The sequence below is a fragment of the Morus notabilis genome, unplaced genomic scaffold (assembly GCF_000414095.1).
Source record: "Morus notabilis unplaced genomic scaffold, ASM41409v2 Scaffold11, whole genome shotgun sequence".
NCBI classification, from domain to species: domain Eukaryota; kingdom Viridiplantae; phylum Streptophyta; class Magnoliopsida; order Rosales; family Moraceae; genus Morus; species Morus notabilis.
The window spans coordinates 354,264-361,105 of record NW_010360658.1 but is presented as its reverse complement, the minus strand read 5'-3'; the positions used below and the strand labels follow the sequence as shown (position 1 = coordinate 361,105).

Sequence of the window (6,842 nt, the reverse complement as noted above, 5' to 3'; positions counted from 1 at the left end):
ATTACATTCCATTTTTAGGAATGCTACAACATATACCCTATGTTTTACAAATCATGTTAAGGTTTTATAAACCGTGTTAATATCATAACCTACGTCTTTACAGATCGTGTTAAAAATCTCCTCTCTGAGAAGGTTTTAACACGATTTGTGAAACATAAGGACAAGCACAGCATATATAAATACATACATAAATATATATTTACGTATATACATATATATATATATATAAAAGTGAAATACAGCATTTCGTTATTATTTCCTAAAAATATACCTCTGAAAGAATTCCACCACCACAACCAACATCAACAAATCAAGACTCAAACTTCCTTACCAATAATTACAAGGCCAACTTAACTACGATTTGTGAAACATAAGGACAAGCACAGCATATATAAATACGTACATAAATATATATTTACGTATATACATATATATTTATATATATATATATATATAAAGGGAAATACAGCATTTCGTTATTATTTCCTAAAAATATACCTCTGAAAGAATCCCACCACCACAACCAACATCAACAAATTTCAGTCCTTCGAAAGGCCTAGGAGAACATGGATCCCTCCTGAAGCAATGAATCGAATATCACAAAAAGAAACCAAATTTCCAGTGCACGAACTCATCTTCATTAAAAAAAAAAAAACCAATTCTATACCCGAAATGCTGGCAAAGCGTGGAGCTTATGAAAGCGAGTCTCGTAGGATTCATGGCATGCAATGGTCTAAACGGACCCTCAGAATCCCACCTAATTAACCACGAAAATACAAATACAAAAAAAAATGTTAATTTTTAAGAATCTTCTCAATAGTTCATTGAAATTCCAATTTCCAAATCAAACAGAGAACAGCGAGCTCACCAGGTTTCGACAATGGCTAAGAACTTAGCTAGCTCTTTCTGATTCAACGACGACGGAGCCGAAGTGTTTGGACCAGAAGGCGGAGGAACCGGAATCGACGGAGAAAAATAAACTTGGGGAGGAGATGGGGCGTCCGAGAAGAGTCTGCCATTGGAACCGAGAAGAGGTCTCAGAAAGCTTCGTTAGGGTTCGGGAATCGAGGAGAGAGAAGCCGGTGACGGGTGGTGGATGCGTAGAGAGCTCGGAGTTGGTTCGGTAGCTTCGAAACCATGGCGTCGATGGTCAATGGCTGGAGCTCGGTGGTCGAGCAAGAAATGGGGGCTAGGGCATCAGGGAGTTTTTGGAGAAAACGTAAATCAGGGCTGAATGGAAAAGCAATTCCACAACCCCCCACGTGAATGGCAATTCACTCAAAATGAGTGAATGAGCTTTCCTACGGAAAGCCCTTTCTAACCCAAAAAATGAAACCAAACAATGAAATTAGGTTGAATGGCTTTTCCTTTTCATTCCATTCCCTCCAACTAAACACAGACTCAGAGTTATTTTATGCATTTTCAACTTAAAGTTTGCTTAGCCAAGAGTGTATTTCATTATTTTCTTTTGTGTTTTACCTTAGATTTTCTGGTTTTACATTTTATCTTGCTAAATTTTGTACTTGCGCTGTTTTTGGGTTAAGAAGTAGTAAATTGAGTCAAAAGAGGCTGAAGTATATCTAAGTTTTAGTTTGGCAAATTGCAGGGTGAAAGCAATAGCATTCTACTACAGTATTCTGGGTGTAGCTAGCAAGTGGGATGGCATCAGTGCACTATCTGGAGGAAAAAGGATAAAAACCCATGTGAGTTAATTGAGTTGTACAATAGTGTGGACCACTGCAACCCTTATCAAATGACACCTCAGCCCTTTTGTTACCCTAAGAAGGAAGTATTTTCTGAGAGAGGTAGGTAGCCGCCAAGTACAAGAGGAGAAAATAGAAGGAAATAGAGGAGTACAGTACCTTACCCAAAAAAAAAATAAGTATCAGAGACGTGAGAAAAAGAAAGAAAAAAGATCAAGGGAGAGAGTTGCTGAGAGGAGGATCCAAAGAGAAGGACAAGGAGAAATTTCAGAAGATTCAAGATCCAGCTCCTCAATTTTTCTTCTCTTTGTTAGTTTGATTCTTTTGTTATTTTTAATATTGATTAAGACATGGATTATTCTGAAAATCTGGTTCTTGTAATTACCATTATGAACTAATTTGTTAAGCTAGATCTGCTAATGGAACCGAGGTCGTAAAGATGATGGTTGCTTAAGGAATGTTGATTAATTCTACTTCATGTTCATCTATGTATGCTTAATACTTATTTATGTTTTTGACTGGCCATCAACCATAAAATACAAGACTAAGATTAGTACTGGAAGGTTAATTTTAGTTGGATCTAACATAAATGATGCAAGTTCAATATTTTTATTTGAGTTTATTGATTTGTGAATGATATAGGAATTTATTGTTCATCTTGCATAACATATAGAAATCCGAGCTTAATTTGCATTCTGAAACTAGATTCACATAGGAATATGCTACAAATGGTTGAAGAATCCTTAGACATAATGACTTCGAGAGAATCTTATGCACAACAAACGAGTTTCTGTTAACATGACATTTATGCTATAACATTCCTGCAACATTTGTTATCAGACTTGCAACTAAGGAGAAATTAGTAGGTCTAGCTGATTTACATCACTGCATACACTCCATTTTAGCATTCTTGATCTTCTGGTTAATCTTTTCTTACATTTTATTTTACATTTCTACATTTATAACAATTGAGTAATTTCTAAAGAGTTAGTTTTTATCATTTAAAACAGGTAAACTAGTTGATTTCTGCATGTAGAATTGATGATTCATTCTCTGTGGGATGATATTCGTACTTTGTACACTTTATTACTTGACTGCGACACGTGCACTTGCAAGCACAAATTACGCAGCAAGTTTTTGGCGCCGTTGCCATGGATTGAAATCATTGAAAGTATTTGTAGAAGTCAATTTATTTTTCGTTTGTTTGCTTTACTCTCATTCATTTTGCTTTTAATTTTGTAGGTTATTAACCCTTTTGCATGAATCTACATCGAGACTTGGAATTGTTGCCCTTAGATCCAGAAATTGAAAGAATATTCCGAGCTAGGAGGAGGGAGCAGCAAGGTTTAGCACTAGTGGAAGAAATGGCAGAAGGGGCAGTTGGGAACAATGGGCAGAATGTCAATGGGAACAATCTGGTCAACTTAAATATGGCTCCCCCTGTTGTAGCCGATGACAGAGATAGAGCTATTCGTGAGTATGTTGTGCCTATGTTACATGGACTTAACCCCAGAATAGTGAGGCCAGAGATTCAGGCGCCTCAGTTTGAGCTTAAGCCAGTGATGTTCCAAATGCACCAAACCGTGGGGCAGTTTAGTGGGATGCGAACTGAAGATCCTCATCTTCATCTTAGATTGTTTATAGAAGTGAGTGACACCTTTAAGCTACCGGGAGTGACAGAGGAAGCTTTGAGGCTGAAATTATTCCCTTATTCCTTGAGGGATAGAGCTAGAGCATGGTTGAATTCCTTGCCACCGGATTCAGTGGTAACATGGAACAATTTGGCAAAGAAGTTCCTCATGAAATACTTCCCTCCAACCAAGAATGCCAAGCTCAGAAATGATATTACCTCATTCCAACAAGCAGATGAGGAATCATTGTATGAAACATGGGAGAGATTCAAAGAGCTATTGTGGAAGTGCCCTCATCATGGGATCCCCTATTGGATTCAAATTGAGACATTTGATAATGGGCTCAATGGGCAAACACGCACCATAATTGATGCCGCAGCTAATGAAGCTATTTTGGCCAAGTCTTATAATGAAGCTTACGAGGTCTTGGAGAGGATGGCCAATAACAATTATCAATGGCCAACCAAGAGACTCAATGCTAGGAAGGCAGCCGGAATTCATAAAGTTGATGCCATCACAGCACTGTCAGCTTAAGTGTCATCCTTGACGAATATGCTAAAAACAATGAACATGCTGAAATGTGTAAATTTAGTGCAAACTGCTGGAATCTCTTGTGTTTACTGTGGGGAGGGGCATTTGTATGAAGATTTCCCATCCAATCTAGCCTATGCTTGCTATGTGGCCAACTTCAACAGGAACATTAATTCTTATCCAAACTTTCACAATCAAGGGTTAGGGCAACATCCAAATTTGGCATGTAGTAATCAATGAGCAAGTTCTAGTGGAGCCAATACTTGTCACAGAACTGCATATCCACCAGGGTATCCACATCAACAACAGAGAACTCAAACTACAGATCAATCCAGCTCCTTGGAGAATATGTTAAAAAGAATTTATAGCGTGGAGTGAAGCCAAAATCCAGAGTCATGATGCAGCACTGAGGAACTTAGAAAACCAGATTGGGAAGATGGCTAATTCTTTGAACAACCGACCTCAAGGTTCTCTCCCAAGCAACACCAAGGATCCAAGAAGAGAAAGGAAAGAACAGTGTAAGGCAATTTCACTAAGGAGTGGAAAAGAGATGGAGCCAAAGACAAGACCCCAGGCTGTGCAAACATAGCCCACTTCAATCTAAGATGAGGAGAATCTAATTTAGCCACAAGAAGAACAATTGAGGAATCAACAAGCAGATTCTGAACTGCAGAAAGTAACAACATTTCCACAGCATTCTGGAGCGGCAGAAAACAGTAACAACAGACCACCTCTACCATTTCCTCAGCATTTTCAAAGACATCAATAGGAGGGACAGTTTTTCAAATTTCTAGACGTTCTGAAGCAACTCCACATAAACATACATCTGGTGGAAGCCTTAGAACAAATGCCCAACTATGCTAAGTTCATGAATGACTTAGTTACTAAAAAGCACAGGCTTAGGGAGTTTGAAACGATGGCCTTGACTGAAGAATGCAGTGTAATTTTGTAAAACAAACTCCCGCCCAAGCGAAAGGATCCAAGAAGTTTCACTATCCCGTGCTCCATTGGATGCCAATATTTTGGTAAGGCATTGTGCGATTTGGGAGCTAGTATAAATTTGATGCCGATGTCCATTTTCAAGAAGTTGGGAATCAGAGAAGCAAGGCCTACCACAATGTCTTTGTAGCTTGCGGACAGATCTATTGCACTTCCTGAAGGAAAGATTGAGGATGTCCTTGTGAAGGTGGATAAGTTTATTTTTCCGGCAGATTTATAATTCTTAACTATGAAGCGGATAGATAAGTGCCTATAATTTTGAGAAGGTTATTTCTTACAACAGGGCGCACCCTAATTGATGTACAAAAAGGTGAGCTAACCATGCGAGTGCAAGATGAGTAGGTGACATTTAATGTATTTAAGGCAATGAAGTTTCCAACTGAGGTGGAGGAGTGTTCTGCGATATCATTTATTGAATCTTTGGTGGCTGAAGAGCTTGAGAGTAGTAGCCATAAGGACTTGTTGTAGTCGTCTTGGTCATCAGATTCGGATGGGGCTGAAGATGAAACTAGGGAGCAGTTAGTTTGGATAGATGCCAAACTAAGAGTGCAAGGATCTATGAGGAAGTTCGAGCCATTGGATTTGACCGACCGTGAGCACAAACCAACAAAGTCATCAAGTGAAGAACCATCAGCCATGGAATTAAAGCCCTTACCTTCTCATTTGAGGTATGCTTATTTGGAGAAATCCTCAACTCTCCCTTTGATCATTTCTGCTGAGTTGACAAAAGGATAGGAGGAGAGTTTGCTTACTATTTTAAGAGAATACCGAGGACCCATTGGGTGGACAATAGCAGACATAAAGTGTATAAGTCCCTCATTTTGCATGCACAAGATTCTCTTGGAAGATGACCAAAAAAGGGTCTATAGAGGGACAAAGAAGGATGAATCTGATCATGAAAGAAGTAGTCAAAAAAGGAGGTAATCAAGTGGCTGGACGCTGGGATAATTTATCCAATCTCTGACAGTGCATAGGTGAGTCCGGTCTAGTGTGTCCCAAAGAAAGGGGGATTATTGTTGTAGAGAATGAAAACAATTAGTTAATCCCTACCAAAACAGTAATAGGCTGGAGGATATGCATGGACTATAAGAAGCTCAATAAGACCACTAGAAAGGATTATTTCCCTCTCCCCTTTATTGATCAAATGTTGGATAGATTGGTAGGGAAGGAGTATTACTGCTTCTTGGATAGGTATTCCGGATACAACCAGATTGCCATCGCTCCAGAGGATCTTCACAAGACTACATTCACTTATCCATATGGCATATTTGCATTCAAAAGGATGCCTTTTGGACTTTGTAATGCTCGAGCCACCTTTCGTTGATGCATGATGCCTATCTTTACCGACATGGTAGAGCAGTTTGTAGAGGTTTTTATGGATGATTTCTCAGTCTTTGGGGAAACATATGAAGGCTATCTTACCAACTTGGCAAAGGTGCTGAAATGGTGTGAAGAGACTAACTTGGTCCTCAACTGGAAAAAATGCCACTTCATGGTAAAAGGGATAGTGCTGGGACACAAGGTTTCCAAGATGGGGCTTGAAGTTGATAAAGCAAAGATCGCCATAATAGAGAAACTACCGCCTCCAGCAAATGTAAAATGGCTCAGGAGCTTTCTTGGTCATGCAGGGTTCTATAGAAGATTTATTAAGGACTTATCTTAAATTTCTAAGCCTCTGTGCAGCTTATTGGAGAAGGACAACCAATTCAATTTTGATGAGGCATGTATGGCAGCGTTTATGGAGCTTGAAAAATGGCTTATCTCAACACCGATCATTGTGGCATCGGATTGGTCCCTATCGTTTGAAGTCATGTGCGATGCAAGTGACTGGGCTGTGGGAGCTGTTTTGGGGCATCGAAAGAACAAAGTATTTCACTCCATCTACTATGCTAGTAAGACACTTTCAGGGGCTCAATTGAACTATACAGTGACAGAGAAGGAACTGCTTGCAGTAGTATTTGCTTTTGATAAGTTCAGA

At 39.2% G+C, this 6,842-nt stretch overlaps 1 long non-coding RNA gene and 1 other non-coding gene across 2 annotated transcripts; both read right to left on the bottom strand.

Moving 5' to 3' along the window:
• Positions 1-498: 498 nt before the first annotated feature.
• Positions 499-1,308, bottom strand: LOC21410786. Its single transcript, XR_002902113.1, has 3 exons — positions 869-1,308; positions 668-757; positions 499-577 (listed from the first exon to the last, which is right to left on the bottom strand). It is a non-coding gene; the product is annotated as an uncharacterized LOC21410786 (long non-coding RNA).
• Positions 1,309-3,532: 2,224 nt separating this feature from the next.
• LOC112091378 lies at positions 3,533-3,639 on the bottom strand. The gene has a single exon (XR_002902114.1). It is a non-coding gene; the product is annotated as a small nucleolar RNA R71 (small nucleolar RNA).
• Positions 3,640-6,842: the final 3,203 nt, after the last annotated feature.